General features: G+C 49.6%; 1 protein-coding gene and 2 long non-coding RNA genes across 3 annotated transcripts in view; 1 reads left to right on the top strand and 2 right to left on the bottom strand.

Annotated features, from left to right (window-relative positions):
• Positions 1-27,945, bottom strand: part of LOC140418044 (uncharacterized) — a 91,649-nt gene that overhangs the window by 26,214 nt on the left and 37,490 nt on the right. The window lies entirely within an intron of this gene.
• On the bottom strand, positions 11,128-24,454 carry LOC140422357 (uncharacterized). Its single transcript, XR_011947403.1, has 2 exons — positions 24,337-24,454; positions 11,128-12,591 (listed from the first exon to the last, which is right to left on the bottom strand). It is a non-coding gene; the product is annotated as an uncharacterized lncRNA (long non-coding RNA).
• LOC140422363 (uncharacterized) lies at positions 24,324-27,202 on the top strand. Its single transcript, XR_011947411.1, has 2 exons — positions 24,324-24,968; positions 26,836-27,202. It is a non-coding gene; the product is annotated as an uncharacterized lncRNA (long non-coding RNA).

Genomic DNA, 27,945 nt, shown 5'->3' with positions numbered 1-27,945 from the left:
GATGCGCAAGGCGCGAATCCAAGTGCGGCAGTTAGATCTGTAGCCACGTAAAATGGCTGCGTTCCGATTAATCTGACCAAAACCCAGTTTAAAATGGCTAACCCGAAAGACTGCTGGGAAAAGCAGCTAAGAAGACACAAGCAGGCAGCTGCAGACAGTATCGCATATTCGGCTCTGGGAAGTTAGCCCAGATCGATACTCAGGGCTATCAACAGCCCATCAACCCAGGTTTTTTGCAGTTGCATTCAGGACTGTTTGCAGCCCATCTATTCAGACATCCACAGTTAAAACGGCTATCCCCGGGAACAATTGCAACATATTAGCAATTGAATACTGGGCCGGACCTGTCGGCGCCTGCAGTGGCCGAAACAAAGACAGGTGAGCGACCACCCCCCGATCGAGGAATCGCCTCACCATTGGACACATCGACCCCAGAGATTGGGGACAGATCCAATCACTTGGGACTCAGGGTCAAGGGCCGCCCCGGGAGGCGGGAAGCCCCTGGGCCCTATAAAAGTGAGGGTCCAAGTTCAGACCTCTCTCTTCTCTTCGCCTGCTCGAGACCTTCGCAAGACCAGCAACCAGCAACTGTAAGTTTGAATCCAGCGATCGCTATCCGGTAGAGACACCTAGCCACCGACCTGTAGCAGCCTTTTGAATCCCGCGGGCCAGATTTGATTGGACAGGCCATTCGTTTCCCTGACCTGGTGGGCTCTTCCTAAGTTAAGTATTGGCCAGTAGTGATAGGTTTATTATATAGAAAGTAGTATTAGGGTATTAATATTGCTTGTTGTATATAATAAATGACCGTTGTTTTAATCCTTACTAAGCGGTGTGCTGTATTATTAATCATAACCTGAACTTGAACCACGTGGCAGTATCATAAAGATACCTGGCGACTCATGAGCAAAGGTGACGTAATCAGAGCGAATAGACTAAGGTTAAAAAGAGCAACATAATTGGCGACATCCTGACGGGACCCGACTTAGAAGTGGAAAACTACTCCTGGAGAACCCCAACATTTTGAATTAGAATCCAATCGGAAACAAAAAAAACCACAAGTGTTCAAGCGGTCCTGGTTAATAATTCACAATTCGGAAGTGTGTATATGCATGCGTAACTAACAGGGTTATAAGGCAAAACTGATAGATTTTTTTGTTGCGTCAAAACTATCGGCAGTTGGTATTTCGGAAATTAGCGCAAGCCCGCATCTACCACACCACCTTAGCCCCCTGTTCCAAATTCGAACGTAACGAGCAGATAAGAGAGAGCCATGCAGGCAATGCAAGCGATGCAGCGCCTCATGAACCCCGAAGATTTTGCTGTCGCACCAGTCAGCAGCGTAGGAGCGGGACAGTGTCCCGTTTGGGAAGTGGAAATCCGCAAAATTCTGCAGGGCAAAGGATGGCCCATGTGGAAGGATTTCTGCAATAACGACGACTCAGGTCCTGGAAGTATAGGGCATACTTGATGGGAGAACCTGAGTGAGATCCACAGAAAGAGTTTAGCAAAAGAGCGCAAGCCGATGGCAATTGTGTCCTGTCTGGCACAATTGCGAGGCACAGAGGAGGTCGTCAGGACGCTCCGCAAGGAAACAGAAGGCATACATCGGACGAGTAAAATCGATGTATGCGAAATTGAGAAAGAGAACCTGGAGTTAAAAGGGAAATTAGCAGCAAAAGATGAAGAGGTGGCTGACGCCAAACGGGGTCACCAATCTTGTCTGGCACACTTGAGTAGTTTCCAGTCACAATATGAAAAGGCTTATCAGGACCTGCAGCGTGCAGTCCTGGTAAAGGAAGAAACAGAAAACCAGTTTGAGACGCTCCAGCAACAACGCAGTGATCTCAAGGCAGCCTTGAGAGCGCTCCACGCCACAACCACGGAACAAAGGCAGAGTACTTTGGACCATGCAAAGTGCCAAAAGCAGATTGCAGACTTGAAAGCACTGCTTTCTGTCCAAAAGGGATTTCAAGAAACCTTTGGGGAAAGTTTAGACCAGGAAGACGGCCCTGATTGGGAAGAATTGCAAGAGACAGCGCAGAGATATGTTCAGGGAGCATGTGCGCAGGGAAAACCCCAAAGGAGGAAAGCACCCCCACCCCCCACACAACAGATAATACAGGCTCCCATGAACCCTGTAACCACCCACCGCACCGCCACAGCAGGCGAGGCGGAAGTCTTATATTCCACCCCCCTCACAGTGACCCAATTACGGGACGCGTGTGCCAAAATCACACCGTTCCTCCCCGCTTCAGACCCACACCATTTCTTTGCCACCGTCAAACACCAGGCGACCATGTACGGCCTGGATGAGAAAGAGCAGGTAAAGCTCACGGTCCTCAGCTTAGACCCATCGGTCGCAGCAGCCCTTCCCGACCCACAGAATGTCGGAGGAGGCACCCTTGCAGAAATGCAGGCCGCCATCCTGGATGCGATCGGGTACAACCGGGGCGACCCCGTAGACGGTCTGAATAAATGCAGACAGAAAAAGTCTGAACACCCCACAGCATTCGCAGGACGCTTGTGGGTTCATTTTGAAGCCGTTTTCGGCAACGTAGATCGTGCCCATTTGTCCCCAGACAATATGGCCAAGTGGACCCGCACCCTTATCTCCCATGCCACGGAAGCAGGACAGAATGCCTGTAGCAATTATGACCCCTCGGAGGAGGCTCATAATGAGAAGTGGTGGTCAAAAGATTGTCCCGCGTTTGGGAACAAGCGGCTCACGGTAAATCAGCAACTAGAACCCCCGAGGAAAACCAAGCCGCCGCAGACGTGCAGGCAGTAAGAACCACTCTCCACAACCCCGCCTGGGTAAACGAGGGAAAGAACAGCCCCCCAGACAAACCGCAAGAGTGCTACAATTGCGGACAGTTGGGACATTTTGCTAAAGAATGCAATGGCCCTAAAAAACCACAGAGTGCCCAACCGACAGGCACTCTCAATAAGAAAAAGGCAGAGCCCATAGTGACCGAGAACTGAGGTGTCCACATGATGATTTGAAGGAGACACTTGGTGAAAAGTGTTGTCCTTTCTGATGGAACCTGCAGAATGTTTTATGTTGTCTGTCTGTTTGTTTAATGTTGTTCGTCCAACAGGAGAATTTTCTCACCGCCCCACACCCATTCACCTGAACTTTTTAACTTTTCCGACACCCACCGCGGCCACATGCCCATTCTGCCGATACCTCTGAGGACTTGCCTCAGACACCCGATGGTAACTACTCTTCTGATTTGATGGTAGAATCAGAACAGTAACCCCACCATGATGACTACATTTTTGTCCGTTCTTTGGTCGCTCAGGCAGTGGAGAAACGGAGTGAGACCCGCCCTGCCTGGGGACCCCCCCTGTTGGTCAAAAACACTCGGGTAGGGAAGATACAGTATTGGTAGCCGTCCTACCCGGGGACTCCACCCAAATTGTACCCGTCGCGGCCCACACGCACCTCATTCAAACTTTTCTTTCAAAAACAGTTTTATTTTATTTATGATGTGGAGATGCCGGCGTTGGACAGGGGTGAGCACAGTACGAAGTCTTACAACACCAGGTTAAAGTCCAACAGGTTTGTTTCGATGTCACTAGCTTTCGGAGCACTGCTCCTTTCTCAGGTGAATGAAGAGGTATGTTCCAGAAACACATATATAGACAGATTCAAGACATATATAGACAGATCTTTGAATCTGTCTATATATGTGTTTCTGGAACATACCTCTTCATTCACCTGAGGAACAAACCTGTTGGACTTTAACCTGGTGTTGTAAGACTTCGTACTATTTTATTTAGGCAACCTTTGGGTTGCTGCCACATGCTATTTACGTCCTGGAACATTTGGATGATAAACCTAGCACTGGTCCACCATTGGGAAGTGTGCCGTGTCCAAACATTTGTTTTGAAAAAAAATGGGGGGAGAGTCACATACTGTGACCAATTATAAGGGTTTAATTGGCCCCAAGAAGGACAGACACACTAACACACCAGATATTAAACCAAAGTATTTACACACACTACGCCTGTCTTACAGAACTCCAGAAGCTCCAAGTCCGGAGAAAACCAGCGAACACAGGAAAAGGAATGAAAGAAGACAGCTATGAGGACTCCTTTCATCGTGCTCAACACTCTTTTGATGAACTTTTGGTTGGGCGGGAACGCGGACCCCATCACTCCAAACCCTTTTACTGTTAACACTTCACGGCCCAGTAGTACCGAGGGCCCAGTCACCAACCACGCTGCATTATCCTGGTGTGCCAAGTTCATAACTTGGTACTCCTTATCGTACATCATTGAGGCACTGTTGGCATTGGCTATACGCAGTTGTGCAGTACAGACCATGCGCCTCCGCAAGTGGAATAGGAGAGCGTACCGCGCTCGAACCCCGGTCTATCGGATCCGATCCCCGATATTCGGCTATGACCAGACCCCAGCGACATATGAATAATAAAACATGCACTGGCGGTTTTTCCTGTAAATAAAAAGAAAATGTATGGAAATGTATGATCCTGAGCTTGACTACCAAGCCAGGAAAGAATATATTAAATGTTGTGATTGTTATTGTACGTTTAGAGAGATAAGATTGTATAATGCTTGAAAAATTGTTTAGGTAAAATTAGAGGTTCCCAGTTTATTTTTTTATAGATACATGCCCCTGCCTGACATAGCACCCTCAAGAATTGTTTAGGTAAATTTTTGTGCACAGCTGCAGACAGTATTGCATATTCGGCTCTGGGAAGTTAGCCCAGATCGATACTCAGGGCTATCAACAGCCCATCAACCCAGGTATTTGCAGTTGCATTCAGGACTGATCTGTTTGGACAAGCCATTCGTTTCCCTGACCTGGTGGGCTCTTCCTAAGTTAAGTATTGGCCAGTAGTGATAGGTTTATTATATAGAAAGTAGTATTAGGGTATTAATATTGCTTGTTGTATATAATGACCGTTGTTTTAATCCTTACTAAGCGGTGTGCTGTATTATTAATCATAACCTGAACTTGAACCACGTAGCGGTATCATAAAGATACCTGGCGACTCATGAGCAAAGGTGACGTAATCAGAGCGAATAGACTAAGGTTAAAAAGAGGAACAGATCGCAGGAAAGTTGGAAATCGGGCACCGCACCAAGCACCAATCGGTTTCCGATCTAACCGGCCTATTCCCATTGGCGAGATCTGGATACAATTAAGGCCAATCTCCATCCCATTAACGGGAAGGTCCCCCTATCTAAAGGCCTCCCTTGATTTAAGCCAGTCGGTCAAATGGACGCCAATTAGTATTGGCCCACACAGACATGGGCCAGGCGTCACGGTACCTGAGGGGTTCCCGGGCCATTGAAGGCCCCTGAGTGGTTACGGCAGGGTGGCCTCCCGGCCCAGCCCCTGGAACGTGTGCCCCTTGGCACCGCAAACCTGGGTATTTCACACTCTGCCCACTCACTAAGATCATTCATAAAGACTGAGTCTTGATTTTGTGCAACATCCATGTCTTTCTCTCCATTTCAAATCCTCTGTGAAAATCCAAACACAGTGGGCGCGATTCTCCACTCCCACGCCGGTTGGGAGAATCGCCTGGGCCGCCAAAATTTCAGGGGACGCCAGTCCGATGCCTTCCCGCGATTCTCCCAAGCGGCGGGAACGGGCCGGTCGAGTTTCGCGGGCCGCAGGCCGGAGAATCGCCGGAGATACCCAAAATGGCGATTCTCCGACACCCCCGCTATTCTGAGGCCCGGATGGGCCGAGCGGCCAGGCCAAAACGGCGGGTTCCCCCCGGCGCCGTCCACACCTGGTCGCTACAGTCGTGGGCAGTGCGTGAACGTTGGGGGGGGGGGGGGGCGGCCTGTGGGGGGGCGAGAGGGGATCCTGCACCGGGCTTCACCTTGAATGAGGGGTGGCCCGCGATCGGTGTCCACCGATCGTCGGGCCGTCCTCTCTGAAGGAGGACCTCCTTCCTTCCGCGGCCCCGCAAGATCCGTCCCCCATCTTCTTGCGGGGCGGATTTGGACAGGACGGCAACCACGCATGCGCGGGTTGGCGCCGGCCAACGCGTGCATGCGCGGATGATGTCCGTTATGCGGCGCCGCTTTTACGTGGGCGACAAGGCCTGGTGCGGTTAGATGACGCAGCCCCGATACTGGCCCATTGTCAAGGCCTGAATCGGTCTGGACCGGGGCCGATCGGCGCCGTCGTGAACCATTGATGGCGTTCACGACAGCGCGGCCACTTCGGCGTGGGGGTGGAGAATCCCGCCCAGTGTATCGTGAAATTATTAGATTTAAAACAGAACGAGTTGTTGGGAGTCACTGCCTGACAATGAAATGAAAATCGCTTATTGTCACAAGTAGGCTTCAATGAAGTTACTGTGAAAAGCCCCTAGTCGCCACATTCCGGCACCTGTTCGGGGAGGCTGGTACAGGAATTGAACCGTGCTGGCTGGCCTGCCTTGGTCTGCTTTCAAAACCAGCGATTTAGCCCTGTGCTAAACAGCCCCTTGCACAATGGTGCAGGAAGTAAATTCAACAGCAACTTTCAAAAGGAAACTGAACAGATTCTGTAGGAAAAGAAACTTGCAGAGCGATGGGACTAATTAGATAGTTCACTCACTCAAAGAGCTAGCATGGGAATGATGGGCGGGATGGCCTCTTTCTGTGCTCACTGAAACTCGTTTACATTTGAAGAAAGTGGGAAATACCTGGAAGCCACTTCCTACGATGCGGGTAGAAGCAGAGATGATGGAATGTTTCCCAAAGAAGATTGGATGGGCTTTTAAGGAAATAAACTGACAGTGATACAGGGATAGAACAGGGCAATGGTTTGATCTGCAGGGATGTACTGGTTTAGCACACGGCTAAATCGCTGGCTTTGAAAGCAGACCAAGGCAGGCCAGCAGCATGGTTTAATTACCGTACCAGCCTCCCCGAACAGGTGCCGGAAAGTGGCGACTAGGGGCTTTTCACAGTAACTTCATTTGAAGCCTACTTGTACAATAAGCGATTTTCATTTTTCCTTTCATTACAAGTTGTGAATCTTTGGAATTCTCTACCCCAGAGGGCTGTGGAAGCTCAGTCATTGAGTGTGTTTAAAGCAGAGACTGACAGATTTCTAAATACTAATACCACAAAGGGATATGGGGATAGTGTGGGGAAAAGGCATTGAAGTCGATGATCAGCCATGACCATATTGAATGGTGGAGCAGGCTCGACGGGCTAAATGGCCAACTCCTGCTCCTATGTTCCAATGATACAAAGATAGGTAGGAAAGTAAATTGTGAAGAGGACAAAAGGAGGTTAAAAAGGTATATGTTAAATGAGTGGAATAAGATCTGCCAAATGGAGAATAATGTGGGAAAATGTGTAATTGTCCATGTTGGCCTGAAGAATAATAAAGCTTATTATCTAAATGGTGAGAGGTTGCAGAGCTCTGAGATTCAGAGGGATCTGGGTGTCCAAGAGCATTAATCACAAAAGGCGAGTATACAGGTACAGCAAGTAATTAGGAAAGCTAATAGAATGTTATTGTTTATTGTGAGGGGAATTGAATACAAAAGTAGGGAGGTTATGCTTCAGTTATACAAGACATTGGTGAGAATACATCTGGAGCACTGTGTACAGTATTGCTCTCATTTAATGAATTATGTAAATGTGTTGGAAGCAGTTCAGAGAAGGTTTACTGGACTCATACCTGGAATTGGAGGCTGGTCTTATGAGGAATGATTGAACAGGCTGGGCTTGTGTCCGATGGAGTTTAGGTGACTTGATTGAAGCGTATAGGATCCTGAGGGGCCTTGACAGGGCGGATGTGGAAAGGATGTTTCCTCTTGTGGAATCCAATCTAGAAATTGGAGTCAATTTAAAAGTAATAACTTGCCCATTTAAGGCAGAGGACAACTTTTTTCTCAGAGGGTTGGGAGTCTTTGGAACTCTCTTCCTCAAAGGGCAGTGGAAGCAGAGTCTTTGAATATTGTGAAGGCAGAGTTGGATAGATTCTTGAAAAGCAAGGGGGTGAAAGTTTATCAGGGGTAGGTGGAAATAAGACCACACTAAGACCATAAGGAATAGTAGGCCATTCGGCCCTTCCAGCCTGCACCTTTCAATAGAATCATGGCTGAAACCAACATTCCTCACGTGCCCTTTACCCGTAATCCTCGGTTCACTGACAGATCAAGAATCTATCTCATCCGGGAAGCAGGGTGGCACAGTGTTTAGCACTGCTGCCTCACGGCGCCGAGGTCCCAGGTTCAATCCCGGCTCTGGGTCACTGTACGTGTGGGGTTTGCACTTTCTCCCTGTGTCTGCGTGGGTTTCGCCCCCACAACCCAAAAGATGTGCAGGGTAGGTGGATTGGCCACGCTAAATTGCCCCTTAATTGGAAAAAATGAATTGGGAACCCTAAATTTACATTTATAAAAAAGAATCTATCTCAGCCTTAATATCTTCAGATTTTCTGAATGTGCTGTTATTACTTCCTAATAATTTATTCCAACATTTTTTTCAACAATAAATGTTAGGCTAATCGTCCAATATTGTCTCATTTTTGGCCTCCCTCCCATTCTGAATCGGGGGTTGTCACATTGGCAGTTTTCCAATCCTCTGGTACTTCTCCAGAATCCAAGGATTTTTGGAAAATTACAATCAATGCATCCACTATCTCTGTAGACATTTCTTTTAGGATCCGAGGATGCAGCCATCCAGGGGACTTATCTTATCCCCATTAGTTTGTCCAAGACAACTTCTCCAGTGATGGTATTTAATTACTTCCTCCGTATTCTTTAGTATTAAAGGGATATTCGAAGTATCTTGGTGCAAAATATCTGTTTAATTCCTCTGCTATTTCCTTGTTCCCCATAACTGACACCGCAGCATGGAGGCACATTAGTTAGCACGGTTGCTTCACAGCTCCAGGGACCTGGGTTCAATTCCCGGCTTGGGTCACTGTCTGTGCGGAGTCTGCCCGTTCTCCCCAAAACTGCGTGCGTTTCCTCCAGGTGCTCCGGTTCTCTCCCACAAGTCCCAAAAGACTTTGTAAGGTAAATTGGACATTCTGAATTCTCCCTCTGTGACCCGAACAGGCCGGAGTGTGGCGACTAGCGGATTTTCACAGTAACTTCATTGCAGTGATATTGTAAGCTTACTTGTGACAATAATAAAGATTATAAACTAATAAAGAATATTATTACTATCTCCCCAGATTTATTTTCTAAGGAGCCTCTGTGGAGTTGAGGTGTCAATCATATCAGCCGTGAAATTATTGAATGGTGGAGCAGGCTCGAGGGGCCAAGTGGCCTACTCCTGCTCCTACTCCTAATTTGTATGCTATCACATCCTTTATAATAGATTGTAGCATTTTCCCTCCTACTGATGTCAGGCTAATGGGTCTATGGTTCCCCGTTTTCTCTCTCTCTCCTTAAATATTGGGGTTTAATTTACCACCTTCCAATCTGCAGGAACCATTCCAGAATCTATAGCATTTTGAAAGATGATCACCAATGTATCCACTATCTCCACAGCCACCTCTTTCAACACTCTGGGATGGAGAGCAGCAGCTTTTGGGGATTTATTAACTTTCAACCACATTAATTTCTCCAGTGCTGCTTTTTCACTAATACTAATCTCTTTCAGTTCCTCGTGCTCACTAGTCCCTTGGTTCCCTCGTGTTTTGGGGACAATTTTTGTATCTTTCTCTGTGAAGACAGACACACATTGTTTAGTTTCTCTGCCATTTCCTTATTCCCCATTATAAACTCTCCTGTCTCTGCCTGGAATGGACCCACATTGGTCTTTGCTAATCTTTTCCTTTTCACATTCCTATAGGAGCTTTTCCAGTTCTCCCCAGTTTGCTGTCATATTCTATTTTCTCTTTATCAGTTTCTTGGTCCTTTGCTGAATTCTAAAACAAGTTCCCAATCCTCAGGCTCACTACAAAATTGTCTCCTCCATTGATCTAATGGAATCTTTAACTTTTCTTGTTCGCCACGATAGCTTCACTTTTGCTGTTTAATTTTTGCTTCTTAAAGGAATCTATATTTTATGTAAATAAAATGCTAGTAGTTGCCTGTTTGTCTATTGTCTATCTTCATACATAGAACAACAAAGAACAAAAGACAGTACAGCACAGGAACAGGCCCTTCGGCCCACCAAGCCTGCTTGGATCATGATGTCTGTCTAAACTAAAACCTTCTGTGCTTCCAGGGTCTATATCCATCTATTTCCATCCTATTCATGGATTCGCCAAGATGCCTCTTAAACGTCACTATCGTACCTGCTTCCACCACCTCCTCCGGCAGCGAGTTCCAGGCACTCACCGCCCTCTGTGTAAAAAAACCTCCCTCGCACATCTCGGCTAAACTTTGCCCCTCGCACCTTAAACCTATGTCACCCGGTAATTCACTTTTCCAACCTGGCAAAAAGCTTCTGACTATCCACTCCTTCCGTGCCACTCAGAATTTTGTAAACTTTTATCAGGTCATCCCTCAACCTCCGTCGCTCGAGTGAAAACAATCAGAATTTATCCAACCTCTCCTCATAGCTAATACCCTCCAGGCCAGGCAACATCCTGGTAAACCTCCTCTGTACTCTCTCCAAAGCCTCCACATCCTTTTGGTAATGTGGTGACCAGAATTGTCGGCAATAGTCCACGTGTGGCCTAACTAAGGTTCTGTACAGCTGCAGCATGACTTGCCAATTTTTATACTCAATGCCCAGACCAATGAAGACAAGCATGCCGTTTGCCTTCTTAGCTCCTTATCCACCTGCGTTGCCACTTTCAGTGATATGTTTATTGTAATTTCCCAATCTACCACAGACAACTTGCCCCTCATACCATGACAGTTTCCTTCTGCGAGAAACACCCAGATAAATTAGACAAAAGAACCCTGTAACCACCATAGCCCATCTTCATGGCAACATGGCTGCTTTGGGAACTAAATATCTTCCAACGTGCAAACACCTTTTCATTCTGTGCTCCTCGTCAAACTTGGAACCAGATAATCGCAACGAGGCTCAAAAATGGTCAGCCCACCGGAGGCAGAGGTGTTAGACTGACCAGTCCAGCAGAAAGAAACCCTCCAATCATCACCATTCACCAGATGTCAGAATGAACAAAATGCAGTCCTGGATGTCAGTGAGAGCAGAAACAATAACAACGGGGCCAACATCTGTAATTTATTGTGAACTTGTTGGAGTCACAACGGGTGTGATGAATCACAAAACCCCTCCCCACATTGAGAGCAGATGAATGGTCTCTCCCCAGAATTAACTCGCTCGTGTCTCCGGAGTTGGGACGGTTCATTGAATGTCTCCCCTGCTCAGAGCAGGTGAATGGCTTCTTCCAGGTGTGGACTCGCTAGTGTTCCTGCAGGGTGTATGGATATCGGAATCCCTTCTCTCAGTAAGAGCAGGTGAACGGCCTCTCCCCAGTGTGAACTCGCTGGTGTCTCTGCAGGTGGGATAACTGAGTGAATCCCTTTTCACACTGAGAGCAGGTGAACGGCCTCGCCTCAGTGTGAACTCGCTGATGTCTCCGCAGGTCCGATGATTGAGTGAATCCCTTCTCACACTGAGAGCAGGTGAACGGCCTCTCCTCAGTGTGAACTTGCTGATGTCTCCGCAGGTCGGATGATTGAGTGAATCCCTTCTCACACTGAGAGCAGGTGAACGGCCTCTCCCCAGTGTGAACTCGCTTGTGTGCCAGCAGGCTCGATGAACTAGTGAATCCCTTATCACACTGAGAGCAGGTGAACGGCCTCTCCCCAGTGTGAACTCGCTGGTGTGTCAGCAGGCTGGATAACCGAGTAAATCCCTTTTCACATTGATGGCAGGTGAACGGCCTCTCCTCAGTGTGAACTCGCTGGTGTCTCTGCAGGTCGGATGATTGAGTGAATCCCTTCTCACACTGAGAGCAGATGAACGGCCTCTCCCCAGTGTGAAGTCGCTGGTGAATCTGCAGGCTCGATGAAGTAGTGAATCCCTTTTCACACTGAAAGCAGGTGAACGGCCTCTCCCCAGTGTGAACTCGCTGATGTATCCGCAGAGTGGATGAATCACCAAATCCCTTCTCACATTGAGAGCAGGTGAACGGCCTCTCCCCAGTGTGAACTCGCTGGTGTTTCTGCAGGGCAAATAACCGAATGAATCCCTTCTCACACACAGAGCAGGTGAACGGCCTCTCCCCAGAGTGACTGCGCCGATGAGCTTCCAGCTGAGATGGGGCCCTGAATCCCTTCCCACAATCGACACATTTCCACCGTTTCTCTAGGGTGGGGGTGTCCTCGTGTCTCTCCAGGTTTGTCGATCAGTTGAAGCCTCGTCCACACACAGAACATGTGTAACGTCTCTCCCGCTGTGAATGGTGTGATGTTTTTTCAGGCTATGTAACTGGTTAAAGCTCTTTCCACAGTCAGTGCTCTGGAACACTCTCACCCGGCTGTGTGTGTGTCTCGGGGCTTTTCCAGTCACACTGATGTTTTGAAGCTGACAGAAAAGACAAACATTTCTCCTTCTCGATTCAAAGTCCGGTGATATTCAGTTCCAAGGAATTGAGAGACTCAGCCAGATCGAGACGTGACGTTTGAGATTTCTGTCTGTAATTCCTCCTCTTCTAATATCCTGTAAAAACAATTTATAAAAGTTACTTTTCTTCTCCTCATTTTGGAGAAGGTATCCTGAGGGTAACGACAGTCGGGCCGTGGGGTTAATCCTCCGGGTCCTCAGTCTTATTGAGGAATGTCCCCTTGGATCTATTGTGGTCGTGATTCTTTTGTATTTTTGTTATTATGGGAGGGTTTATGTGTTGTTGACTTTATCCTACTCTGGTACAGACGGGGCTTTTATCTGTGAAAGGAGCAGTTTGGGGAAACTTTGGTGCATCTGGTGTAAAGTGAGTTGGAGGAGGGGGTAATGGCGCACGCCCGATTGTGGTGTGAAAATCTGTTCCTGTCTCTCTGTCGCCTAACTAATGGCGGCAGTTAATCTGCAAATTTTCTCAGGGAATGTACGGGGCATCCATCACCCTATCAGAAGGAAAAAAGATCCTCTCATTTCATTAGGAGAAAGTTGATATAGTTTTATTACTGGAAATCCATCTGGATTATGAGGAACACTTTAAATTGAGGCGGGAGACTTCCGGGTTGCGGCGATGCGGAGCTAAGCCGCGCGATTCGGCAGCTCCCGCGAAAACGGGCTTTTGGGCCCGCTAACGGAGCCCCAACGGCACTTTAAAAAAAAACCCAACCCGTTGGGAAGGAAGGAGAAAGTCCCCTACAGACCTGCATGGATCAGACCCGCAGCGAAACGGCGAAAAAAAGCAGCCCTGGAGCAGCGGGAGAAGAAAGAAGAAAAAGAAGGAAAAAACAAAATGGCGGCGCCCACGGACAGAGAGGAGATGAAAGAGTTCATCAAGTGCTGCTTCGAGGAGCTGCATAAGGAGATGGTGGCGCCTATACTGGCAATGGTTGAAAAACTTGGAGCAACCCAGAAAGCCCAAGAGGTGAAGATCCAGGAGATCCAGGAAAACGTGAGTGAGAATGATGACGAGCTCGTGGGCCTGGCGGAGAGAGTGGAGCGGCACGAGGCGCTGCACAAGACGTGGGCGGGAAGACTCGAAGACCTGGAGAACAGATCAAGGAGAAACAACTTGAGGATCCTGGGTCTCCCAGAAGGAGTGGAGGGGGCCGATGCTGCGGCATATGCGGGCACAATGATCGGGAGGCTGATGGGTGCGGAGGCCCCCTCCGGGATTGCTGGAGCTGGATGGGGCGCACCGAGTGCTAGAGAGGAAGCCCAAGGCAAAAGAGCCGCCAAGGGCGATGGTGGTGAGATTTCACCGGTTTACAGACAGAGAGAGGGTCCTGAAATGGGCCAAGGAACGGAGCAGCAAGTGGGACAATGCGGAGATCAGAATATACCCGGACTGGAGCGCGGAGGTCGCTAAGCCGAGAGCGGGTTTCAACCGGGCCAAAGCGGTGCTCCATCGGAAAGGAGTGAAATTTGGAATGTTACAGCCAGCGCGACTGTGGGTTACACATAATGGCCAACACCACTACTTTGAAACGCCCGAAGAGGCGTGGACCTTTATACTAGCTGAAAAATTGGACTCTAATTGAGGGTTTGTGTGGGAGGGGGGTGTTTGAGGGTTGAAGTATGATGGTTGTTGTACATAGTGGGTCAACCACGCGCAGGAAATGCTATATGGGCTGGGGGAGAGGGACAAGGCCACGACAGGAGCTGCACCATGGGGGGCGGGGCAGGCTTTGGAAGGCACGGGGTTGTCTTTCCCGCGCGCGGCATAAAAGGCGGGATAGGGGAACAAAGGAATGTACATTGATTGGGAGATTCCCACACGGGGGGGGGGTTAAAGGGATGGCGGGGGAAGCCGGGGTCAGCTGACTTACGGGAGGGATATGGGGGGAGCAAAAAAGCTAGACGGGGATCTAGCGGAGGGGGGAGGGGTTGCTGCTGCACTGGCCGAAAGAGAACGGGACACAGAAGAGGTGGCTGGGACGGGGGTCCCCCGGCTGACGGACTGGAGAGTGAGGGAGACGCGGACAAGGGACTGGCCCAGAAAAGGAGATGGCTAGTCGGACGGGGGGGTCCCTCCAATCCGGCTGATAACGTGGAATGTGAGGGGCCTGAATGGGCCGGTGAAGCGGGCTCAAGTGTTTGCGCACTTGAAGGGACTGAAGGCAGACGTGGCAATGCTCCAAGAGACACACCTGAAGGTGGCGGACCAGGTCAGGTTAAGAAAGGGATGGGTAGGACAGGTATCTCCCTCGGGATTGGACGCAAAAAATAGAGGGGTGGCAATTCTGGTGGGAAAGCATGTGTCATTTGAGGCCAAGACTATCGTAGCGGATAAAGGAGGGAGATATGTGATGGTGAGTGGTAGGTTGCAAGGGACGTGGGTAGTGTTGGTAAATGTATACACCCCCGAACTGGGATGATGCAGGATTTATGAAGAGCATGTTGGGGCGCATTCCGGACCTGGAGGTAGGAGGACTGATAATGGGAGGGGACTTCAATACGGTGCTGGACCCAGCACTGGACCGCTCCAGATCAAGGACGGGAAGGAGGCCGGCGGCGGCCAAGGTACTTAGGGGGTTTATGGATCAGATGGGGAGTGGACCCATGGAGGTTTGCAAGACCGCAGGCCAGGGAATTTTCTTTTTTCTCCCACGTGCATAAGGCTTACTCCCGGATAGATTTCTTTGTTCTGGGCAGGGCGCTCATCCCGAGAGTGGAGGGGACGGAGTATTCGGCCATAGCCATTTCGGACCATGCCCCGCACTGGGTGGAACTGGAGCTGGGAGAGGAGAGGCACCAACGCCCGCTGTGGCGGCTGGATGTGGGACTGCTGGCCGATGAGGTGGTGTGTGGGAAGGTGAGGGGGTGTATTGAAAGGTACTTGGAGGCCAACGACAACGGGGAGGTACGAGTGGGGGTGGTATGCGAGGCATTGAAGGCGGTGATCAGGGGAGAGCTGATCTCCATCAGGGCTCATAGGGAGAAGATAAGAGGGAATGGAAAGGGAGAGGTTAGTGGGGGAGATCTTGCGAGTGGACAGGAGATACGCAGAGGACCCGGAGGAAAGATTACTTGGGGAAAGGCGACGGCTCCAGGCGGAGTTTGACCATGGGCAAGGCGGAGGCACAGTGGAGGAAGGCGCAAGGGGCAACTTACGAGTACGGGGAAAAGGCTAGTCGGATGCTGGCGCACCAGCTCCGTAAGAGGGCGGCAGCGAGGGAAATAGGGGGAAATCAAAGATGGACGGGGAGCCACGGTTCGAAGTGCAACAAAAATAAATAAGGTATTCAAGGACTTCTATGAAGAGCTGTACAGATCCCAGCCCCCAGGGGGGGAAGGGGGGGATGAGGCGATTCCTGGACCAGCTGGGGTTCCCGAGGGTGGAGGAGCAGGAGGCGGTGGGTTTGGGGCCACCAATTGGGTTGGAGGAGTTGAGTAAGGGTTTGGGGAGCATGCAGGCGGGGAAGGCCCCGGGGCCGGACGGGTTCCCGGTGGAATTCTATAGAAAATATGTGGACCTTCTGGCCCCGCTACTAGTGAGGACCTTCAACGAGGCAAGAGAGGAGGGAACCCTGCCTCAGACAATGTCAGAGGCGATAATCTCCTTGATTCTAAAGCGAGACGAGGATCCACTGCAATGTGGATCGTACAGGCCTATTTCGCTCCTCAATGTGGATGCTAAGCTATTGGCGAAGGTACTGGCCACTAGGATTGAGGACTGTGTCCCGGGGGTGATTCACGAGGACCAAACGGGATTCGTAAAGGGCAGGCAGTTAAATACCAATGTGCGGCAGCTCTTAAACGTGATAACGATGACATCGGAGGAGGGAGAGGCGGAGATAGTGGCAGCTATGGACGCGGAAAAAGCCTTTGACCGAGTAGAGTGGGAGCACCTCTGGGAGGTATTGCGCAGGTTTGGGTTCGGGGGAGGATTTATTAGATGGGTTAAGCTCCTTTACAGCGCCCCGGTGGCGAGCGTAGTGACGAACCGGCGGAGGTCGGAGTACTCCGCCTGTACCGAGGGACGAGACAGGGGTGCCCCCTGTTGTTTGCATTGGCGATTGAACCCTTCGCCATATCACTTAGGGAGTCTCAGAAATGGAGGAGGATAGTCCGCAGGGGAGAGGAGCATCGGGTATCGCTATATGCGGATGACCTGCTGCTATGTGGCGGACCCAATGGAGGGGATGGTGGAGGTCATGCAGACTCTGAAGGAGTTTGGAGAGTTCTCGGGCAACAAGCTTAATGTAGAGAAGAGTGAGCTTTTTGTATTACAGGCAGGGGACCAGGAAAGAGGGATAGGGGACCTACCGCTGAGGAGGGCGGCGAGGAGTTTTCGGTATCTGGGGATCCAGATAGCCAGAAGTTGGGGGGCCCTACATAAACTGAATTTGACAAGGGTGGTGGAGCAAATGGAGGAGGATTTTAAAAGATGCGACATGCTCCCGCTCTTGTTGGAGGGTAGGGTGCAGTCGGTCAAAATGGTGGTCCTTCCGAGGTTTTTGTTGGTGTTTCAGTGCCTCCCCATCGTGATCACCAAGGGCTTTTTCAAGAGAGTAGGTAGAATATTATGGGGTATGTGTGGGCAAATAAGACCCAGAGGGTTAGGAGAGGGTTCTTGGAACGCAACAGGGACCGAGGAGGGTTGGCTTTGCCAAACCTAGAGAGTTACTACTGGACAGCAAACGTGGCGATGATCCGCAAGTGGGTCATGGAGGGAGAGGGGGCGGCCTGGAAGAGGATGGAGATGGCGTCCTGTAAAGGAACAAGCCTGGGGACGTTGGTAACGGCACCGCCGCCGCTCTCGCCGACAAAATACACCACAAGCCCGGTGGTGGCGGCAACACTAAGGATCTGGGGCCAGTGGAGAAGGCACAGGGGTGCAATGGGAGCATCGGTGTGGTCCCCGATCAGGGGTAACCACCGGTTTATCCCGGGGAAGATGGACGGGGGGTTCCAAGGCTGGCATCGGGCGGGGATTGGAAGAATGGGGGACCTGTTCATTGACTGGACATTTGCGAGCCTAGGGGCACTGGAGGAGAAATTTGAATTACCCCCGGGAAATGCATTTAGATATATGCAGGTGAGGGCTTTTGTGAGGAGACAGGTGAGGGAATTTCCATTGCTCCCAGCACAAGAAGTTCAAGATAGGGTGATCTCGGGGGCATGGGTCGGGGAGGGCAAGGTGTCGGAAATATACCAAGAGATGAAAGAGGGGAAGCGCTAGTAGAAGAATTGAAAGGTAAATGGGAGGAGGAGCTGGGGAAGGAGATTGAGGAAGGGCTATGGGCGGATGCCCTGGGTGGGGTTAATACCTCCTCCTCGTGTGCCAGGCTCAGTCTGATACAATTTAAGGTGGTTCACAGAGCGCATTTGACGAGGGCGAGGCTGAGTCGGTTCTTTGGGGTAGAGGATAGATGTGAAAGATGTTCAGGGAGCCCGGCGAACCATGTCCATATGTTTTGGTCATGCCCGGCATTGGAGGGGTTCTGGAGAGGTGTGGCGGGAGTAATATCCCAGGTGGTGAAAGTCCGGGTCAAGCCAAGCTGGGGACTAGCAATATTTGGAGTAGTGGATGAGCCGGGAGTGCAGGAGGCGAAAGAGGCCGGAATTCTGGCCTTTGCGTCCCTAGTAGCCCGGCGAAGGGTCTTGCTATTGTGGAAGGAGACGAAGCCCCCTCGCCTGGATTAACGACATGGCGGGGTTCATAAAATTGGAGAGAATTAAGTTTGCTTTGAGAGGGTCTGCACAGGGGTTTTACAGGCGGTGGCAACCGTTCCTAGAATATCTCGCGGAGCATTAGAAGAAGGTCGATCAGTAGCAGCAGCAACCCTGGGGGGGGGGGGGGGGGAGGAGGAGGGGAAGACACGAGAGAATGTTCGAGGGGATGGACGAGCGGGAGATAGCTTTATACACCCCCCACCCTCCATGCTATGTAAATATACCATCTTGCCATGTATATATCTTGCTCAGGGAGATTTTGCGTTATTTTGTTACCGGGGGAGGGGGGGGGGGGGGGAGAATTGTGTTGTTAAAAAACCTTAATAAAAAAATATTTTTAAACATTAAAAAATAAATTGAGGTGGGATTGGGTGGGGCAGTTTTTTTCACCTCTTTTTCATCCAGTAACAGACTTGTGGCAAACCTTATTATACACTATCCGAGCAGTCAGGGTAACTCTGCCGATTACAATGTGCATGTCAATTTCCTTTATGCCGGTCACCCCATCACCCGTCCCCCCATCTCCCGTCCCTCCCCTCTGCCCCCTTCACTCGTCGTTTCTGGGTCCTTTCCTGGGCCCTTCACTGTACAATGGGAGTTATCTGTTATTTACAAGTGGACGGTGCCCTCCCTTCCCCCCCATTGATGGGCCTCCCCCCTTCCACCCCGCGCACTCCCTGTCCTGTTTTAAACCTTCCCTTGGGGGTTCCTCTTCTTGTGTTTTTGTTCTCGGCTCTCTGGTCTCTGTGTCAGTTGGTTTCTGGCCTCTCCCTCCTTTTCCCAGTAGCCCCCCCGTCCCGTTTTTCCTGCCTGCTCCCTGTGATCCCGTTGGCCCCCGTACGCCCACCTCCCTCCCCAGTGTTCCATTGGCCGCTGGCTTCAGACAGGTCCTGGAACAAGTTGGTGAATGGCCTCCACACTTTGTGGGAACCATCCTCTGACCCTCGGACGGTGAACCTGATCTTCTCCAGGTGGAGAAATTCCGATAGGTCTGCCAGCCAGTCCGCAGCTGTGGGTGGTGCTGCTAATCACCAGCCGAGCAGGATTCTCCAGCGGCCGATTCGAGAAGCAAAGGCAAGGGCGTCCACCCTCTTCCCCATGAATAGTTCTGGCTGGTCCGATACCCCGAAGACTGCCATTTGTGGGCACGGCTCCACCCTCATAACCATGGACATTGCCTCTAAATAGTCTGTGCAGAATTCGACAAGTCTGGGACATACCCAGAACATGTGGGCATGGTTTGCCAGGACCCGCTGGCACCATTCACATTTGTCCTCCATCTCCGAGAAGAACCTGCTCATTCGGGTTCTTGTCAGGTGCGCTCTGTGCACAACATTCAGCTGCATGAAGCTTAGCTTTGCGTAGGAGAAGGTGGAGTTGGTCCCGTTCAGTGCATCGCTCCAGAGTCCCCACCCTATTTCCGTCCCTCGCTCTTCCTCCCATTTTTCCTGGGTTTCGTCGAGTAAGGAGCGCATCCTTATTAAGAGTTGTCCGTACAGGTCCCCACAGTTTCCCTTCCCCAGACTGTCTGCGTCCAGTAACTCCTCTTGCATTGTGCTTCTCAGGGTTCCTGGGTATGCTGGTGTCTCCTTGCGGAGAAAGTTTTTGACCTGGAGCTCATCCCGGTTTGGAAGGTCCAGTCTCTCCATCAGCTCCTCTAAGGTCGCTAGTCTATTTCCCGTGTAAAAGTCCCTAACCATCAGTGTTCCCCCATCCTATCTCCACCTCTTGAAGGTGGCATCGAGAATGGCTGGTGCAAACCTATGGTTGCCGCAGATGGGGGCCATGATGGACACATCGGTCAGACTGAAATGCTGCCACATCTGGTTCCAGGTTCTCAGGGTAGCTACCACCACTGGACTGGTGCTGGCGGGGAGGGAAGTGTTGCCGCGCCAAGGGCCCGGAGGGTCATTCCTGAACATGAGGACTTGTCCATCATCAACCATTCCATGTCTGGGTCCTTTGCCCATCTCCTCACTCTTTCGGCCGTGGCTGCCCAGTGATAGTATTGCAAGTTCGGGAGGGCCAGGCCTCCCATGTTTCTTCTCCATTGTAGTACTGTTTTAGGGATTTTTGAATTCTTGCCCCTCCGCACAAACGCCATACTCATCTTATCTATTGAATGGAAAAAGGCCTTGGGGATGTAGATCGGTAAGGATCGAAACAGGAAGAGGAACCTGGGCAGTACGTTCACCTTGATCATCTGCATCCTTCCCGCCAGGGAAAGCAGGAGTCCATCCCATCTCTGTGGGTCGTTTTTGACTTCCTCCGCCAGACTGGTCAGCTTCCACTTGTGGATCCGTGTCCACTCGTGGGAAACCTGGATCTCCAGGTAGCGGGATTTGTTTTGGGCTATTTTAACTGGGAGGCCCTCCAGCTCTGCCCCTCCCCCTCACCGGGAAATCTTTGTTTTTGCCCAGGTTGAGTTTGTAGCCCAAGAAGATTCCAAACTCTCTCTGGGGAGTGGGGAGGGGGTCCTCGGAGGTGTACAGTCCCCGGTAGATGGCCTCAAATGCTTGGTTGACCTTTTTTGCTTGGGCTACGGGACGGCTATGGTTGGGCGACACGGTAGCACAGTGGTCAGCATTTTTGCTTCACAGCGCCAGGGTCCCAGGTTCGATTCCCGTCACTGTCTGTGTGGAGTCTGCACGTTCTCCCCATGTCTGCGTGGGTTTCCTCCGGGAGCTCCGGTTTCCTCCCACAGGTCCCGAAAGGCATAATGTTAAGTAATTTGGAAATTCCAAATTCACCCTCAGTGTACCCGAACAGGCGCCGGAGTGTGGCGACTGGGGGATTTTCACAATAACTTCATTGCAGTGTTAATGTCAGCCTACATGTGACAATAATAAAGATTATTATACCGTCTGCCTCTGTTATCCTTTACCTGGACTATTTCCCTCTTGGCTGCCTTCTTTCTCAGCTGGTGAACCAGCAGGCGGCTAGCCCTCTCCGTGCTCATAAAAGGTCCCCCGTGTTTGCGGAGTTAGTGCACTGCCTTCCTGGTGGGGAGCAGGTGAAAGTTCTTTTGCAGCTTCTTCCTCTCCAGCAGAAGCTCTATGGTTAGGGCCGCGGAGTATCGTCTGTCAACCTCCAGAATGGAGTCGATCAGTTGCTGCCTAACCGCTCTCTCTTCCCTGTCTCTACGAGCCTTTTGGCGATTATTTCTCCCCTAATCACAGCCTTCAGTGCCTCCCAGAACGTGGAAGGTGAGACTTCCCCGTTCTGGTTGTTAGTGATGTACTTGCCGATGGCCGGTGATGTTTTCTGGCAGAAGACCTTGTCGGCCAAGAGCGTCGTGTCCAACCTCCATGTGGGGCATTGGGCTTGGCCCGTCTCCAACCTCACATCCATGTAATGTGGAGCGTGGTCTGAGATTACAATCATGGATTATTCCGCTCTGGCTATTTCTGGAGGCACCGATTTCCCCACAACAAAGAAGCCGATGTGAGTGTAGACCTTGTGTACTGGTGAGAAGAACGAGAATTCCTTCTCATCCGGGTGTAAGAATCGCCAAAGATCCACTGCCCCTGTCTACTCCATGAACCGCCAGGGATCCACTGCCCCGTCTGCTCCATGAACCGCCAGGGATCCACTGCCCCCATCTGCTCCATGAACGTTCCCAGTTCCCTCGCCATGCCTGTAATTTTCCCTGTTCTGGGATTGATCTGTCAGTCAATGGATCCTGTGAACAGTTGTGAAGTTCCCCCTCCCATGATCAGACCGTATTCCCCCCTTCCATCTCCGCCTCCCACACCCTTCTATAGAACATAGAATCCCTACAGTGCAGAAGGTCATTCAGCCCATCGAGTCTGCACCGGCTCTTCGAAAGAGCACCCTACAAAAGCCCATGTCTCCATCCTATCTCTGTAACCCGTTAACTCCACCTACTCTTTAATGGAAGCCTACAAAGCCTCCGTTTCCCTGCTCCAACCCCACACCTACTCTGCGTTCGCCACCCAATAATAGTATAACAGGTTCAGCAGGGCCAAGCCCCCTGACTGTTGCCCTCTCTGAATCACCGTCTTCCTAATCCTTGCCACCTTATCTGCCCACACAAACAATTAAACCAACCTATCCACCCCCATAAAGAACAATTTTGGCAAAAAGACCATTAGGCACGGAGATAAAAATAAAAACCACAGCAAAATGTTCATCTTAACCAGCTGCACCCGATTGTGGACAGATTTAGTGCCTTCTCTGGTTATAAGATGACTTTTACTGTGTCAGAGGCCAGTGAGGGGGAGGGGGTGTGTTGAAGGGTAAGCCCCCTCCTCTTGCTAAGTTTCCAATCAGGTACTCCCCTTGGGATTTAAATATCTGGGAATGTCAATGTCCCCCTCTTTCAGACAGCTATATGGGGCCATCTTTCCACAGCTGATGGTGACTATTAGGTGGGACCTTGCCCGGTGGTCGGCTCTTCCGATTTCATGGTGAGGGAGGATCACCTTCATTAAAATGAATGTGTTGCCCAGACTGTTGTACCCTCTGCAAATGCTGCCTATACTGCTGTCGACCAGAGTCATTAAGGAAATTAATGGAATGATTAGTACAAAAATAAACCTCACCTCAAGTTTGTTAAGCTCCAATCACCAGGAGCTCAGGGAGGTTTGTGTCTCCCGAATATCAGGCTTTATCAATTGGCCTCACATCTTAGGTTCACACGGAATTTGGTTAGGATAGACCCAACATCCATCAGGGTCGATATGGAAGCAGGCCAGTCTGTTCTCCCTCTATCCAAAACTGGCATAGACTGATTACGGAATGTATCCCATTAGAATTTTTAATGTCTGTACTTCATTCTAAGTCTGATGCATCTGTTCAATTATGAGACCCCTATCTCAAATACATGTGCTCCAATCTGGCTGACTTGCTCCTCCAGGGATTTCCATCAGTGAATTCAATTCAACTGAGCCCAGAGTAGGGCACAGTGGTTAGCACTGCTGCTGCATAGAGCCAGGGTCGCAGGTTTGATTCTTTGAGTGGCTGTCTGTGTGGAGATGCGCTTTCTCCCTGTGCCTGCGTGGGTTTCCTCCGGGTGTTCTGGTTTCCTCCCACAGTCCAGAGATGTGCAGGTTAAGTGGATTGGTCATGCTAAATTGCCCTTTAGTGTCCAAAGATGTTAGGTTAGGTGGGTTGACGATGATCAATGCACCGGATTATGGGAATAGGGTGGGGAGTCTGCCTCGGTGAGTGCTTTTTCTGAGGGTCAGTGCAGACTTGAAGAAGCAAATGGCCTCCTTCTGCACGACAGAGATTCTGCGTCATCTATGTTATTTTAATTTGACTATGCTGTTAGTCTGTTTTGTAATATTTTGGGGTGTGCATTGTTACCCTTCTGTTTTTATATAATCATACCCTCTTTCCACACTCACTATGTTAACCTGTTAACTGGTTGTTCAATTGATCTGGCATTTCACATAGCAGCTCTCGTCCCAAAAATATCCTGTTACAAATTAATTCTCAATGTGTTGCTTGTATTTATGCGGCAATATCAGTTGTTCTACACTATACTCATTTTCCATCAATATTTCTGTTAGTTTGTTGCATTCATTATTTTAAAAAGTTTAAAAAAACAGAACAAAATAAATATTAAAAATCCATCCAACTCATCCTTGAACATATTCAGTGACTCCCAGACTCCACTGGTCCCTGTGGAAGAGAAAGCCAGAGACTAACAACCCTCTGAGGGAAGAGATAACTGGAAATATAGAAATAGGGACAGTTCAATATTACACAACCATAAATAATAATCAATGTATTTTATTACAGAACCATAATTATCTAATCTGTACCATTTAAAAATACTAGACATGTCGGTCTCATATTAATTTACTGTCCCTTAAATGTCAGCCATCTCCTGGAGAAACCAGCCTTTAATTGTGAACATTGGGAAAGAGACCATCATTTTAGCCAGACAAATAAATGTGTCAAGCTGAGGGAGCAAAGGATGTCAATGTCTTTAAGCGAGAGATAGAGACCTGGGCCAAGCTTTGCAGAGTCTGCACCCTCCCTGGATTCACTTCCTTTCCCTTCAGTTGCTGCAAGTGACCAATTGAAGGTCCGAATGAGAAAAGAAATGGAAAGGGGGAGAAAGGAAAGAGTTTCACTCACAGATGTTGGAGACAGGAGGAAGTTTCACCTCCAACGTCCGCTTTGTGACGTCACGAGAACCCCTGAATCAGCCAATAATAATAATCACTTGTCACAAGTAGGCTTCAATGAAGTTACTGTGAAAAGCCCCTAGTCGCCACATTCCGGCGCCTGTTCGGGAGGCTGGTATGGGAATTGAACCGTGCTGCTGGCCTGCCTTGTTCTGCTTTCAAAGCCAGCAAATTAGCCCTATGCTAAACCAGCCCCAGAATCACTCTGTTCAACAGTGACGTTTTGGGGTCTCAGTGCGCAGGCTCGGCACGCGGACACGGAGCCCCACCCCCACCAGTTTTCACCCTGTACCTCCTCGAGACAAAGGTTTCCAAGAAATCGGCTGACGGCTCCAGCCAGAGCGAGAAGCAGCTCGGTGATCTCCCCCTGGCCCCGGACTGCGCATGTCCCAAGGAAGAGGGGAAGTTGCGTATGTGCATGGGAGAGGCCACCTCCTGACCTTCCTTCTGAGGTTCAGACCATTGGAAAGAGTTGTGGAACCGGAAGGACTCTCGTCCTCCAGCCAATCAGCGCGCGGGCTTTGTGTGACTGAAGATTGAGCTTCACACAGACTGAAACCTCCTCCTGTGTCTCCAACATCTGTGAGTAAAACACTTTCTTTTCTCCCCTTTCCATTTCTTTTCTCATTCTCACCTTCAATTGGTCATTTGCAGCAACTGAAGGGAAAGGAAGTGAATCCAGGGAGGGTGCAGACTCTGGAAAGCTTGGCCCACGTCTCTCTCTCTCTCTTAAAGACATTGACATTCTTTGCTCCAACAGCTTGACACGTTTATTTGTCTGGCTAGAATGGAGGGAGTGTCTGTGGGATGGAAATTACAGTTTTGGGGGAAACAAGATGGAAAATAATATTCCATAAAAAACAGAATTGTCTTTTCTGAATTTCTATCCTGTACTGAGTAATGAATTTTGGAATCTCCTTTTACAGGATGTTTCAAGAGGAGGATTTACAGACAGAAATCTCAAACCAGACATCATGTCAGCATCTGGTAGCACGGTAGCCTTGTGGATAGCACAATTGCTTCACAGCTCCAGGGTCCCAGGTTCGATTCTGGCTTGGGTCACTGTCTGTGCGGAGTCTGCACATCCTCCCGTGTGTGCGTGGGTTTCCTCCGGTTTCCTCCCACAGTCCAAAGATGTGCGGGTTAGTTGGATTGGCCTGATAAATTGCCCTTAGTGTCCAAAATTGCCCTTAGTGTTGGGTGAGGTTACTGGGTTATGGGGAAAGGGTGGCGGTGTTGACCTTGGGTAGGGTGCTCTTTCCAAGAGCCGGTGCAGACTCGATGGGCCGAATGGCCTCCTTCTGCACTGTAAATTCTATGAAATCTATGAAATCTGCCAGATTCACAGAGCCTGAATATCATTGGCCTTTGAGTCTCAAGGGAGAAATGCTTGTTTTGACTACTTCAAAAGATTTTAATCATCAGTGTGACTGAAATAGCACTGAGACACACACCAAAGTGAGAGTGTTCCAGTTAACTGACTGTGGAAATAACTTAACAGCCTGAAAAAACATCACACCATTCATAGCAGGGAGAGACCATACGTGTTCTGTGTGTGAGCCAAGCTGTCTACTGATTGCCAAACCTGGCGAGTCACGTAAACACCTGCCGAATGGAGAAACCATGGAAATGTGGGAACTGTGGGAAGGGATACAAAGCCCCATCCGAGCTGGAAATTCATCGACGCAGCCACACTGGGGAGAGGCCGTTCACCTGCCCTGAGTGTGGGAAGGGATTCGCTCGGTTATTTAACCTTCAGTTACACCAGCGAACTCACACCCGGGAGAGGCCGTTCACCTGCTTTGAGTGTGGGAAAGGATTCACCAAGTCATCCAACCTGAAGTTACATCAGAGAATTCACACTGGAGAGAGGTCATACATCTGCTCTCGGTGTGCGAAGGGATTCATTGATTCATCCACTCTAAAGAAACATCAGCGAATTCACACCAGGGAAAAGCCGTTCTCCTGCTCTGAGTGTGGGAAGGGATTCGCTCAGTCTTACCCCTTGCAGACACACCAGCGAATTCACACCGGGGAGCGGCCTTTTACTTGCTCTGCGTGTGGGAAGGGATTCACTCAGTCATCCCACCTGCAGATACACCAGCGAGTTCACAGTGGAGATAGGCCATTCACCTGTTCTGTGTGTGGGAAGGGATTTATTTGTTCATCTGAGCTGCTGAGACACCGGGGCAGTCACACTGATCAGAGACATTTTAGATGCTCTGACTGTGGTGTTAATTGTATCTGTTGGGTTTCAGTATCCACAGTATTGATTGGATGGTTACTTGAGCAAATATAAAGAGCCATTCTTCATGCCCAGTGGGCACTGCGGGGGTTGGGCTGCATCATTGACTCACAAGATAACATTTTAGTTTCAAGTTTTATAACTTTACTTTGGTAATTTGTTTTTTGTTTCACTGCCCAGTCAATGTTCTTGTTTGTTTTAAAGGAGCAGAAAGAGACGCTGACTGACATCAGGTGGTGGCAGGTGGTGTATAAATGGAACATTTCACTCTGTGAACAAATCCACACCAAATAGAGATTGAGTCCACTCTGAGACTGGATTATTAATGGAGGTTCGAGCCCACACCAAACTGAAAGGTGAAGAAGAAAACGCCACCACTTATAAAGGGGGAGATCAGGAATCAAAACCTCCATTCTGTTTACAGACCAGTCGTGAGAGGAGAAATCAGGGCTGTTTAAATTAATTCCCCTCCTTTCTGTAACAAGAAACACTTACAGACATGGAGTGGAGTGGGGTCAGGAGGTATCTACCTGTAATGTTTCACTCTGTGAATAAATCTATACCAAGTACAGATTGGCTCCAATTTCTTCCTTCACCATAAAGCTCTCAGGATTATAACATGGGAACACAGAATGCCTGCCGGATGGTGAAGGTTGGAAAATAACATTTCAGACAGAATCTTACAATCCCAGTAGTTTTTGTGAGAAATAACTGAAGCAAGTGGAAATTGTCAGGGTCTAATTACTCGCCGATGTTCTCGGAGTCTGAGCCATACGACCAGTGGAAGAATGAAGTGGAGATGTGGACAGGGGTTACATCCCCACCAAGGAGGAAACAAGGTCTGGCCTCGGCATTCTCACTTCCTAACAAAAGGAAAATCAGAAGCAAAGTATTCTGGGAGCTGGGTGCCCGTCAGTTGGATCCTGATTAAAGTTTGGATTTTCCATGAGGGTTTTGTTGATGAGGTTTACAAGAAAGATGATCTATTGGATGTCTATGATGCACAGTTGGACTTGGACAGATTGTGAATGATGGAGAAAGCATCTTTTGCAGATCCAGATTTCACAACAAAAGACAGAATTGGAACAGCATTAATAGGTGAATGAACCCCAGGAATGACTGGGGAACAATTAACAGGAGTTTCAGGTCCGACTGAAAATATCATTATGAGATGAACTGCCCAAAGTGACACATGGCAGAGTGAATTCTGAGGCTGAAGGTGATGATGATCAATCTGAAGGAATTGTCTTCATCACAAGGAGCTTTGGTCCAGTATTTTATTTGGCGAATGCAAAGTCCCCAAGCCAAGCAGTT

This window comes from Scyliorhinus torazame, chromosome 5 (genome assembly GCF_047496885.1).
Source record: "Scyliorhinus torazame isolate Kashiwa2021f chromosome 5, sScyTor2.1, whole genome shotgun sequence".
Lineage (NCBI taxonomy): Eukaryota > Metazoa > Chordata > Chondrichthyes > Carcharhiniformes > Scyliorhinidae > Scyliorhinus > Scyliorhinus torazame.
The sequence above is the reverse complement of the archived record's forward strand: the minus strand, read 5'-3'. Positions and strand labels throughout refer to the sequence as shown.